This window comes from Rattus rattus, chromosome 3, assembly GCF_011064425.1.
Source record: "Rattus rattus isolate New Zealand chromosome 3, Rrattus_CSIRO_v1, whole genome shotgun sequence".
NCBI classification, from domain to species: domain Eukaryota; kingdom Metazoa; phylum Chordata; class Mammalia; order Rodentia; family Muridae; genus Rattus; species Rattus rattus.
In genome coordinates, this window is record NC_046156.1 from 25,745,244 (window position 1) to 25,759,259 (window position 14,016).

Genomic DNA, 14,016 nt, shown 5'->3' on the forward strand with positions numbered 1-14,016 from the left:
TCTGGTAAAGAGAAGGAAAAAGAATGGTGACATAGGAGGAAGTAAAAGGGAAAGGGAGAAGGCAAAAGAATGAGAAGAGGGAAGGTCGGAAGGAAGAGTGATGAGAATCCTCAGGCAAGGAGAGAGTACTTGAACTGACAGCTGGCATCTACCACTGACTCCAAGCCACCCTTGAGTCAGTGCTGCTCCCATTCCTGACTCTCTCAGGACCCCCTCATGCAGAGGCTGGACCTCAGCACACCCCCTCATGGAAATCCAGTGTGCAGAACTATAGTTTTGCTAGCCACTGCCATTAAGGGAAACCAAGAAATGGCACGGTGGTGCCGTTGTGTTACTTTTTACACTTATGTGTAGATCTACACTTGTTTCTAAAGGAAAAGCTTAATTAAAATATAATTCTCTTATTTTTTTCCTCTCTCTCCCCCTCCTTCATCCAAAATCACCCTTGTAAACGCGTGTGTAATTTTATATGAAAGGATCAGCTTTTCAATCTTTTACAGTGTTCATTCTCTCACATTTTCTGGTTATTTTTATTGTGATTTTTTAAGTGCTATTGAAATGAACTTTTAGGCATAAAGGCACACATTAGATTATGTAGAAGAAACATTATAGTGTATAATAATCTCTCAGTGTGTCTTTCCTGATGTATCTCTGGGGATATAATCAGAAATCTTCCTGAATCATGAAAATGTCAACTCACTTTCTCCCACTTCTTCCTTCTAGTCCATCTTCTCCCTTGTAAAGTCCAACCACTCCTGAGGCCAAACCATCACAAGATAACATAGACTTTAGTCAACACAGAGGTCAAAGGCAGGATGGTGACACAGAAACAGTGTGCCCAGGAAGCAAGAGAGCAGAGCACGTGTGAATCTGAAAGTATTACATTCAATAAAAATCTGTGAAAAATAAAAATTAACACCCGCTTCCTGTCACTGAGTCAGTGGAGCCATGGGTCAAAAGAAACACGCTTGAGTTTCTGATCCTACTTTATACTAGAACTTTCGAGCTACTATCCCGACTTTAAATATCATATTCTTGTTGAAAATTCCTTTAAATATTGCTACAGATATTCTTTAATTTTTTTAGAAATACTGACTTTCATTAGTAATATGAGATCACAGTGATGAGTCCTGTGACTTATAGATTAGGGCTTCATTTTTTCTTTTTGTCTGTCTGGTTTTTGTTTTTGTTTTGCTTTGTTTTGTTTTTTAAGCAAAGACTTAACTAACCCTTCTATGTGAAATCGAATACTTATCACACAATCTAGACCACTGCCGTCAATGATAAGGCCAGACTCTTGAAATCCCATGGTGCAATCCAGACAATGAACAAACAAAAACACCAGTGGGAACCCGGGTGTGGTAGCTTACACCTGTCACTCTAGTACTTAGAATATAGAGACGGGAATATCTGAAGTTTAAGGATATCCTGGGCCACATAGGGCAGACCTGGGATACTCAAGGTGCTGTCAGAAAGACACACACACACACACACATACACACACACACACACACACACACACACACACTGCATGTGTACACACAAGCTTAAAATAAATACTTAAACAGAAAAGAGCTTTTAAAGAAAGCCACAGTTGTAAGACATTAAATTTAAAAGTGAAAAATTACACAAAGAGAATCCATTAGCACTCATATCCAACCGGCCTCTCTCAAGCGCTGACACTAAGCCACAGGCTCCCCTTCCTTCCCTGTCTCCCCAGGAGGGACGTTGCAGCCTTGCCATCCCGGGAGACACATGGCTTGCCGTCGCATTGCATTCATCTTCTCGATGAAAGCAACCCCGGATGTTCTAGTGGGAGCAACATCTTTCCTGGAGGGAGCCCCCTTTTCTTTGCTTCTTCAGGAAGCTTCCTCTCAGAAATGAAAGGATCTTTTTTTTTTTAATCCCAGTCTTGCAGGGTTTTGACAGAAACCATTTTCCTATAGTTCTGTTTATCAACATCCTCTAAGCTCCATTCGGGGTGAAAAGCTATAGTGTAGTCAGATCCTGCTGGGCCAATGTAGAGATAAAGGAACAAATTTCCCAACTCAGTGCATGCTCAAAGCTCCAAGCCAGAGCGAGGTGCAGATTTGTTTTAACGCCCAGGAACATCGCGTTCGGCCGGGGAAGATGGTTGGTCCTGCATTTGTTACTTCACCTCTTGGCACCGAGATGCACATGCAGCCATTTCAAGTGCTTTTATTTGTGAGGATAAGCAATGAAATTCCACTGGTTGTGATTATGAGAATGAGCACATGAACCTCCCAAATGAAAGGCCAGTGGACTTACAGCAGGCTTACTTGGATGTAGATCAGTGTAGACATGTGTGTCAGTTCAAGAGCCACAACTCTTAAACTCCAAACAGTAACACTGGACCAGGAACAAGGAAACTTTATATATTCAGTTAAATGTAAGAATAGTAATCTGGGTGTGATGGAACGTATCTATCAGGCCTTAACTCAGGCAGACTCAGGCAAGATTAAGACTTGCCTAGGCTACATTATGAGTTCAAGTTCTGTTGCAGTAAAATTATAAAAAAAAATGTTGTCTTTTAACCCGCACTAGATCCGGCACCACAGTGACCCAAGATATCTGGTAGATACCTCCATCTCAGTCAGCAAAGCCTCTCATCCACTTTGCTCTATCCCATATCACACTGCCAATGGCTTCTCTCTTTACCCATCTAGTTCCCAAGGCAGGTTGCCACCATGCCAGAAATACACATCCCAATTCCATGGCAGCCTAGTGTCTCCAGCCGCCACACACTCTCTTGAACTTAAATCGACACATGAAAGAACACACAACACAATAACCTCTGATCCAATTGATAAGATATAATTGCCCACCTAGACATACAAAGCCCTGTACACATTCGTCCCTTAAGAATATTCATAACAATCTGTAAAGGTGCAGAGAGGAACCTTAACATTAGCCTCCATGGTCTCCTGGCCTCTTCTCCTCCTCTTCCCATTCCAGCCTCCTCTTCTTCCCTCAAACTTTTCTCCCACCCATCCTTCCTTCTTGTCCAATGACAGGCCTTGCTCTATCTTGTACCTGCCTTCACCTGTATGACATCAACCTACAAAGTTCAGCATTGGTAAAATAGTGAGATCCTGCCTCAATATAAAAATAATAAGAGATATACCTCAATGGCAGAGCATTTGTTCAATGTGAATATAACCCCAAGGTAAAACTCTAGTACAGAAAAGCAGAAACAAACAAAAATAGCAGAGGTTCATATGGAAACACAAACTGGAAATACATTTTTAATAACAACTTTTAAACTAGCTCTTTAGGTGCAGATGAGGTTAATGACTTCATGAACCAATGAATTAATTAATTTTAGGTCATTGATGGATATAAAATTTAGTTTCTAGTATGAAAAAGATCCCTTTGGAACAGTAGTTAGAGGTGATAGGTTTCTTTCAGGTATGAGAAGCTATAAAGTGAGTGACAGGCACATTGGAGTTCAGGAAAGGGACAGATCCCTTACAGCTTGATTGACTGGGCAACATTTCAAGGAGAACATGAAATGCTAATTAGTTATGCTAATTAGTTACCCAGTAAACAATTGCTTTAGACACTAGCAGTGGAAATGCTTACTTCCCTGACCTATTTGCTTCACTCAGCAGAAACAACAGCCTGCTGCCGCTTCCCATCCCGGCATCTGCCCATTGTCCGTCCCCTCACTGATTTGACCTCCTCTCTAAACACAAGTGTACTTCAGAGCTCAGATCTTGCTTTCTTAGTCTACAGCCATCTGTGGGTTCTGTGGCTGTAAATCCCAACTGTATTCTGATGGTTAGCAAACCTCAGTCCTGATGCTGCCCCGAAGTCCCGCTCTGCTTATCCCACCTCTTGCTTAAATCACTGCTCGGCGACTACCAGGCATCTCAAATTCAATGTGCTCAGAACGAATTCCTTGGTTCCCTCAAACACCTCTCCCTTCTCCAGTCACACACATCCCCTGAAGTTCATGAGTTGGACACTTAGTCCTCAATGCAACAGTGTTGGAAAAACTAATTCATTGGAAGAAGCTCTGCCCTCCTGGGTGAGATGAGTGCTGTTATGGGAGAGGAGTTATTTTAAAAATAATTTATACCTCTCTCTTTCATGCATTTCTTCTTCTCTTCCACTTTCTTGTATTGGGATAACACAGAATAGATATCCTCACCAGCTTCCCTACACTCCAGAACTAAAATGCACGTATCTCTGTTCTTTATAAATTGCCCAGCTTCCAGTATTCACTTACAGCAATAAACACAGGCCTTCAAGCCTATTTCATTTCAGTAAATTTTAGAACCTTTCTTCTAGTTGCTTAGGCAACCCCCACCCCCACCCCGCCATTGCACTCCAGAATCTCACTGCAAGCCATTTAATTTTCTGTTATTAGTCGAGAGATTCTGAAGCGGGCGTCTTCACTCAGGACTCCTCAAGCGTTGACCAGTCTCGGAGCTGGTCTTTCTTTATTTCCTTGCCTCCATCCTTTGTTTCACTGAGATTTCCCACAGAGCTCCCTCTTTCCTGCACTGTGTCAGTCTGTCCAATGTCAGTCTGTCCAATTCTGAACTTCCGTCCTAGAGTGCTTCTGGAGGTCATTGGGTAACTTGACTGCTTAGCTACCAGGGCTGGCTGAGAGACTCGCTTTCTAGCTGCGAGAGTGACTGGGCTCGTAGGATGACTTAAATCAGCCACTTGGAATCCGGTTTCTCCGCAAGACATTTCACACATACAAATCAGTGGGTTTTGAGAAACCCGATGAAATAATAGGTAGTTTACCCCGAAAGTCTTTGTGATCTAGAAGCCAACTGTCTAAGTAAACGCCACAGTAATTAGAGTCATCCAAGCACGGGGCTTGCCAGGGCTGGGTGCCAACGTCCTCCTTTCCCACGTTCCATAAGCAAGCCCCTCCTCTGACTCTTCCTCCCGACTAAGAGGCAGTTTTTTCTGCTCAGAATGCCCCAATCCCGGGGCTCTACTGCTCAAGTCTGTATTCCGCGTGTCTCATGCTCTGTTCCTCTTGCACTGTCCTTATTTCAGCTGCTACACCATTGGAGTTTCTGGGTTAATGACGGGATGTGCCAGTGTGCGCATGCGCCAGGCCTCACTGTGTAAGTCAGTACGTGGAGCTTCTGTACGGAAGGAAGGGTATGGGACCAGAGATCTGAGAGACCAAGTCAGATGACACCCATTTGAATCGTAATAGTAATGGCTAGAGCAAGTCGGAAAAAGTACAAATTTGACTCTATTCAGGACGACATTACCAAATGGCTCCAAATAGAAGCGCCAGAGCTTTCCTAGCATCAGATTCCAGAAGCATTCAGTTTAAAAATAATTACCGTAGTTTTCAGAAGCAACATTATTTGCTTCCTTTTGTTTTCTACAAGCACTGTGTCCACATCATGTACGTGAATCTAGGCCTGTGTCCTGGCATGGTTTTGATAATAAAATTAGAATTCTAAACCAAAACCTGAGATCAGAGTTGTGATGGCTGAGCATTAAGAAAACCATTACTAATGGCTTGGTTTAAAAAAAAAAGATTTAGTTGTTTGTTTGTTTTTGTCTGTGTATGAAACTGTATATGCATAAGTGTGTGAGTATATGCACCCAGATGGCCATGCAGAGTCCAGAAGAGGGTGGTAGTGTCCTTCTCTACTGCGCCCTACCTGTTTCTTTGAGTCAAGATCTTTCCCTGAATCTGGGATCATGGTTGTGTGTGTGTGTGTGTGTGTGTGTGTGTGTGTGTGTGTGTGTGTGTTGTTGTTGTTGTTGTTGTTGTTGTTGTTGTTGTTGTTTAGCAAGGCTAGAAGCCAAAAAGACCATAAGGTCCTCTGTCCTTATTAGAACTAGAGTTGCCGCCCTTTGGGGGGACATTAAGATCATCGACATGTGTGTCCCGGGATCTGAACTCCAGTTCTCACGACTGTAGAGCAAATGCTCTTAACTGCTGAGCCATCTCTCCAGCCCTCCCAGAACTCAGGAAAATCCCTGCAGTTATGACCCAAACTGACTCACTATACTTATGAAGTGTATCATAAAGTGAGAACCGTGGAGATGGCCAAGGCTCGGTGCCTGGGATCCACTTACAGTAGTAAATGTAGTAACTTAATATAGAAGTCTATAGTGCTCCCTGGGAATCCTCCCATTCCCTAGTAACTTAATATAGAAGTCTACAGTGCTCCCTGGGAATCCTCCCATTCCCTAGGGCAAGTGAGGGACCGACGGTAGGAGACGATGCTCACGTGAAGCTTGGATATTTCTCATGGTACCATTTACTTCCTTGGAACAGAGGTACACATGCAGCCACTCCACCCCACACAGAGTTCTGAAGAATGTACCTAAAAATATCACTGTTTACTCGTTGGTGAACGATGGGTGATAGTATTTTCTTTGCTTTACGGATCCTTACTATTCTGCAAAGCCTATGAGGCAAATAATGTATTATTTCAGGAGTCGGTGTCTAGACTTTTTTCCAGTCTTCGGTTTTAGTGTTACTGCTTGGAGTTCTTAGCTGCTTTCTTATGAGTTGTTTGATTCAAACCGAGTCACCCATTCCAAGTGTTTGTTATTAAACAGAAAAAGAACAAATAGACACTTGCCGAGTATAAACTAAGGCGGAGGCTTGGTTCTGTCTGTAGATTTCCCACATAACGCAAACAAACAAGCCAAGGGCCACAGTTACCTTTGTAGCTGGGTCTAAGTAGGATTTTATGGAAAAGTCACTTAACACCATCGCTTGAGGAATTGAATTAGATTTTTTTCTTAGCAACTTGTGATGTCTGCCTGTTTGTTATTCAGATTCTGGTGGATGATAAAAGAATACGAACGGGCTTCCATAAAAGTGAATTTTAATTGTAGAAAATCAACTTAATTTAAGTGACTGAATTTTTATTGAACGATTGTGTGCACACACAGAAGTATATTAGACACAGTGGGACACGAGAATAACTCAAGAAGGCAAATATACTGAGAAAAGTTAGTTTTGAAAGCCAGGCAAAAACAATTAATAATTATACCCTCTAAAATTTATAATATAGGCAATGAACTTCAACATAAATATAATACGTAGTGCCTTATATATAAGTATACTATATATGTATCTATACAAGGGCTTCAATATAATACAGTCAAAGTCACAGACAAGCAACGGAAACAACCCAGGGAGTTAAGACAAACCTACAAAGCAAGGAAAATCACAGTAACATAGCAATCTGACAAAAGACTACGATGGAAAGTATGTGAGGAACTATAAAAACTAATAATAAAAATATAATTCAATTAAAATTGGGTAAAGGATGCATAACTATTTCTCAAAAGAAATTCAGTTAGCCAACAATTTTATGTAAAAAAAATATCCAATTTCATCAACGAGGACAGAAATTTAAGTAAAATATATGATGGGACAGGACCTCACCCCAGTTAGAAGGCTATTAAGGAAAAATAAAACTCAAGGGGTGGGGAAGGGGGAGTCCCATGAGCTGTTGGCAGCCATGTGAGTTACAGCAGGCACCATAGGAACAGCAATGAGTTCCTCAAGAAACTAAGCTAGAAATACCATATGATCCGTATTCTTTCTTCTGGGCATGTATTCCAAGAACATGATATCGGCAACATTTGTATGACTACCTCTGTTGCTGTACTTTGTGCAATAACTTAGATTTATAGTCAACCTTCATGGACAAATGGTGAGCAAATATGTGATGAGAAGGAACTCAAGGGAGTATATTCTGGATTGAACATATGCGTCTATGAGGGACATTCCCATTTAAACCACAGCAAGTGGGAAATGGTGGTTTTTATACCCAGAGATTTTATCCAGTCATAAAAACAGAATGGCAATCTCTTGTTTTCAGGAAAGTGTACTGGAGTGGGGAAATAACATTGAGAGAAATACGTCAGACCCAGAAGGACCAATTCTGCATGTTCTTGCTCACACAGGGTTCATAGGAGGACAACGGGCACCCACAGGCAATCAGAACTAGTTCATTCTAGTTCCCGAGGAAGAGCAATGGGGAGGGAGCTGAGCTCACAGTAACACATTATGTATTTTATAAGCACCCATAAGAGAGTAGCCTGACTCTCCAAACAGAAGGAATAAGGAGATGGCAGTATTATTCCCTGGTTTGATTGGCACATATTCCGTGTGTGTGTGTGTGTGTGTGTGTGTGTGTGTGTGTGTGTGTGTGTGTGTGTGTGTGTGTGTGTGTAGTATCATACTGTGCCCCAAAGTGTGAGGAATTACGATCCTTCCCTGTTAATCAGAATTACTATTTTAGTTTTAAGCCCAATTTAACGTATACACACTGTGTACCTGTACTAAATTATTGCATCATTCTATAAGTTATATAATTAAAATTAGTTTTGGGGGCTGGAGAGGTGGCTCAGTGGTTAAGAGCACTGGCTGCTCTTCCAGAGGTCCTGAGTTCAAATCCCAGCAACCACATGGTGGATCAGGACCATCTGTAATGGAATCTGATGCCTTCTTCTGGTGTACATACAATAAGTGAATTATTTAAAAAAATTAGTTTTGAAAGACCAATAATTGTATGTGAGGGAAAAGTCCAATAAATACGCACGGAATCTTCTTTGTAGGACATAACTTTGGGCTGGAAATTAAAAATATATTAGTCCGATTTGGTTATGTGATTTTTTTAAAATCCAAACTAAATTAAGTAAACACATCCAGTTGTCTTATATGGGAAAGATGTATTCCTTTAGCAAGGATAGCTCCGTGGGTTAACACGATCTTGTCAGGCGTACCTTTCCTCTCTCTATAGCCTCTACCACAGCAATATTCTACACAAAGACAACTGGGGAAACAAACCAGCAACCATAGAACAAAACAAACAAACAAAATAGACATATGGGCATAAATTTTTGCAGTCTACTTTTAGTAAGAGTCAAACTCTTCTCTTGCCCACTACCCAGTAAAGGTAGTGGAAGAGAAAAGTTATTAGGTATGGGGTAAGTGGACCTGTTCAGCCATAGTTTTTTGGGTGTTGAGCTCGATCTTCTTGGGCAGCAGTTTAGTCCCGTGGCAAACACCAAATGCCACTCAGCAGCTGCAGACCAGGCCCCCTAGACAGGCAGACACCACACACAAACCAGCAGCTTCAGACCAGTCCCCTCAGCACGCAGATGCCAGGTATGAATCAGCAGCCATAGCTCAATCCTGAACGAACCCCAAGGCTCACCAACCAACCTGAGGCGAGGTCGCAAAAGTGGCAAGGTGCCACAGGAACCTCACAAGCAGTGCTTGGGCGAATTTCTCACAGTGGCATCATTGCCACACGTTGAGCTAAGCAAAGCTATGCAAGGTGAACCAATACGCACGTGTTGTTAGTGAAGAACAGTGAAACAAAGCAAACCAATCCAATGCTCAGTGCTCGTCTGCCACTGTCTGTGGGGTTGCATTTATACTCCTTATTCGCGGGTCTGTTCATGTTTGCTGTAGCAAAACATCCTTTAACCTGTGTCTGCTTCAGCAAAACATCCTTTAACCTGTATCTGCTTCAGCAAAACATCCTTTCACCTCTCGTGCCCCAGTAAAACATCATTTGACGTAGCTGACTTTTCAAAGAAACCAGACGTTTCAACTTCGCAGTCCCATATTACACATTTGTGTTAGTAAAATGCCATCAACAGCTGCTTAAACAAGAGAACATTGTTTCTCACAGTCTACAAGTTTGTTAGTCCAGAACTGAGGTGTCGGGAGATTCAGTCTCTGGTGATGGAACCTTTCCTAGACAGCTGCCTTGTGTCTGTAACTCTACATGACAAAATAAAGTAAGATAAAATAAAATAAGGAGCCTCTCCCAGGTCTCTTTTTATAAAGTTATTAATACCATCCATGGATGCACCGCCCCAGTGACTATGCAATCTCACGAGGGCCTGGTACAGTTGCTTTTTATTGCTGTGATAAAACACCATGGCTATTGAGTTCGGGGGATACAGAGGTACAGGAGGCTCTGCGAGAGTTGGGGCAGGGGAAAGAGTATATAATATATATATATATATATATATATATATATCATAAAATTCTCAACATGAAAATAAAACACAAAGAAAAATGAAGAACGCACTTACGTCACAGTTCATCATGATGGAATTTCAAAAACTGACTAACTAAAACGCCATGACCAAAAATGATTTATGAGGAAAGAATTTACTTATCTTATGGTTCCAGGAGGAGAGTCCATAATAGTGGGGGAGATGTGCCGGCTTAGGAAGCTATGATATTGCATCAGCAACCCACAAAATGACAGCAGAGATAGCTAGAGATGAGGTGAGGCTCTGAGCACCCAAAGCCTGCTGCCCCCAGTAATGAGTTCCTCCTCAGCTGCCTTCTAAGGGTCTAATGGCCTCCTCCAACAGCACCACCAAGAGGGGGCCAAGAGTTCCAGTGGGGGACATTTCTCATTCGTCCTACCACAGACCTCATCTCCTATTCCATTTACTTTGGATGTAAGACTTGAACTAATGGATTGGGAAGGAGGAATTGTAAATGTTCGGATGGAAGCTCACACACCTCGGGGTAACCTGACTGACTGGTCAGTGAGGTAACATCCCTACTGCAGCAAGAAGAGGTGAATGGCCAGAGGATTCCAGCGGAACCAGTTAGGCTTGAGGATCTAGGGTTCTTGTCACTCCTCTCTAATACGAAAGAAAGGAAAGAGAGGTGTCAAACATTAAAATGGGTACCATGTCATATGAGGGCAAAGCATTTTTGAGAAAATGCAAAAGCTTGAACCATGATGTAAAAGAAGGAAAATTAAAGAAAGAATTGCCAGGTTTCTGTGTGGTACAAAGTAATCCTTTGTTAGTTACTATAATCTTCTAATTAATACAATTTCATAAATCTATTTTCATCTACTGGGAACATTATATTTGGACATATATGTCATACAGAGAGAGGTACAAATTCAATGTTTCAATTTTTTTACTTTTTAGCAATAATCGCGCCTCGGATAAACCTCATTGGCTACGATACTGCCACTGCGCAAAGCTTCAATTTTTTTACTTTTTAATTAAAAAACAAGACATTACATATATTTATAGTTAGAAACATGCTATCTTTATATATGCTTATATTGTGAAATGGCTACATTACTTTAACAATGTAGGTGACAGCAGATGCTGGGGAGGATGTGGAGAAAGAGGAACACTCCTCCATGGTTGGTGGGATTGCAAACTGATACAACCACTCTGGAAATCAGTCTGGTGGTTCCTCAGAAAATTGTTCATAGTATCACCTGAGGACCCAGCTATACCTCTCTTGGGCATATACCCAAAAGATGCTCCAACATATAATAAAGACACGTGCTCCACTATGTTCATAGCAGCCTTATTTATAATAGCCAGAAGCTGGAAAGAACCCAGATGTCCTTCAGTAGAGGGATGGATACAGAAAATGTGGTACATCTACGCAATGGAATACTATTCAGGTGTTAAAAACAATGACTTCATGAAATTCATAGGAAAATGGATGGAACTATAAAATATCATCCCGAGTGAGGCAACCCAGTCACAAAAGAACACACATGATATACACTCGCTGATAAGTAGATATTAGCTCAAAAGCTCGGAATACCCAAGATACAAGCCACAGACCACATGAAGCTCAAAAAGTTGGAAGACCAAAATATGCATGCTTCAGATCTTCTTAGAAGGGGATACAAAAATACTCATAGGAGGAAATATGGAGACAAAGTATGGAGCAGAAAATGAAGGAAAGGCCATACAGAGACTGCCCCACCTAGGGGATTCATCCCATATACAAACACAAACCCAGACACTATTGCAGATGCTTAGAAGTGCATGCTGACAGGAGCCTCATATAGTTGTTTCCTGAGAGGCCCTGCCAGAGTCTGACAAATACAGAGGTGGATGCTTGCAGCCCACCATTGAATAAAGAACAGGATCCCCAATGGAGAAGTTAGAGAAAGGACTGAAGGAGCTGAAGGGGTTTGCAACCTCATAAGAAGAACAACAATATCAACCAATCAGACCCCCCCCCGAGCTCCCAGAGACTAAATCACCATCCCAAGAGTAATACAGGGATGGACCTGTATGGCTCCATCCACATATGTAACAGATGGACTTGTAGGCATCAAAGGAGAGGTCCTTGGTCCTGTCAAGGCAAGGTGCCAAGGAATGTCAGGGGTGGGGAGGTGGGAGGAGGAATAGGTGGGGGACACCCTTATGGAAAGTGGGGAAGGGGATGGGATATCGGGTTTCTGAAGGGGAAACCGGGAAAGGGGGATAACATTTAAAATGTAAATAAAAAAAAGAAAAGCAAGATATTACATATATTTATGATTAGAAACATGCTATCTTTATATATGCTTACATTGTGAAATGGCTACTTTGTTTCAACAATGTATCTTTGTGTTCAGTAAGAACACTGAAAATGTACTGTCAGCAGTTTTCAGGTATATATTATAATATATGCGATAAACAGTGTATCTGTTAAACTTGTTCCTTCTATGTAAAACTTTATGACTTTGACAAGCAACTCTTAAAGGCTAACCAGCCCCAGTCACTGGGATAATTTTATTCTCAATTCTGCAAATTTGACATTGTTATACTTTCTAACGAAACCATGTGACATTGTGCGACAACCAATTTATTTCAGTTATTATAAGACGGAAGTTCATCCACATTGTCACAAATGACAGGTTTCATGTTTTAAAGGATGAGTAGTATACCGCCAGGCAAATGATACTATAATTTCTTTATCTGTTTGTCCATTGGATAGGCATGCCGACTGGATATGTATTGCCTGATTATTGTGAATGATACCGGAAACGTGGCATTGCATCTGTTTGGCATTCTGATTTCAGTTCTTTAGCGTATAATTTAGAAGTGAGGTAGGTTCTGGATCATATGACACCCCCCCCACACACACACAAACACACACAGTTCTCTTTAGTGGGTGAGGTTCTGGATCATATGACCCCCATGCACACACACAGTTCTCTATAGTGGATACATTAATTTGCATTCCTACCAACAGTGGGTGGAGCTTCCTTCCCTCCACATCTTCACCTCATACTTGTACCTTTATCCCCCTTGTCCTGTGACTATCCTCACAGATACAAACTGACATGTCACTGGTATTTTATTCTGAACTCTTTGTAATGAATTCTTAGGTTGAACATTTGTACAAACACTTTTTGGATATCAGCTTTTTTCCTTTGGAGAAGTGTCTACTCTTCTGTTCGTTTTGAGCTAAGGTTCTACTTTTGAACTTTTAATCTCTTTTCAGTTGGTTTTTGCAAAGTGATTAGTGAGTGTTCTTAGCACATTAATGAGGAGCTTGTCTCTCTTTCACTGTTTGTTGAAATCAATTGTCCATAAACGTGATGTCTGTTTCTGGGCTTCTTCCTGTTTTGCCTCTTGGGTTATGTGTCTAGATTTATGCCAGCACTACACTGGTTGACTCACTAATATGTTATGTTATATTTAAAAATCACTGAAAACTCTAAAATATTAATAAGAATCTGAAGATGGCAGAGATAAATAGAAAGATAGAAGGTATTCCTGGAGTAAAAATACTGTCCTTAAAATGTCTATGCAGCACAGAGCAATATTTATCAAAGCTCCAGAGATACTTTTCTCAAAAGTAGAAAAAAATGCTAAAATTTTTTATGAAACTATAAAATACCAGGAGCATCCAAAGTACCCTTAAACAAACAAACAAAAAAATAGTAAACTACCTGGTTTGAAACCTAATAATGATTTGGATATGATGGGAGCATTCTATTTGACATGTATCCCACCAAGAACACTTTTGCAAAAAACGACACATTAAATTGTCACTGTGAATAGCGACCTTTAATTTCTATGTTTTGTAGCTCTGAATTACTACTTATTGATTTTTCTTAAAATAGTGTTTGCCTAAAACTTTTTTTCAAAAGTAAATTTTAATCCATTTAAAGTGGAATTTGATTTTAAGCTGTTAGAGCATGATTAATAAATGTATGTGGATGTTTCCGTGAATTTATAACAGTAATC

The 14,016-nt window shown here is 41.0% G+C and overlaps 1 protein-coding gene and 1 pseudogene across 1 annotated transcript in view; one reads left to right on the plus strand and one right to left on the minus strand.

Annotated features, from left to right (window-relative positions):
• The window catches only part of Arhgef38 (Rho guanine nucleotide exchange factor 38), a 112,913-nt gene that overhangs the window by 38,103 nt on the left and 60,794 nt on the right, over positions 1–14,016 (plus strand). The gene's annotated exons all lie outside the window — the stretch shown is intronic.
• On the minus strand, positions 10,837–11,007 carry LOC116897375 (annotated as a pseudogene).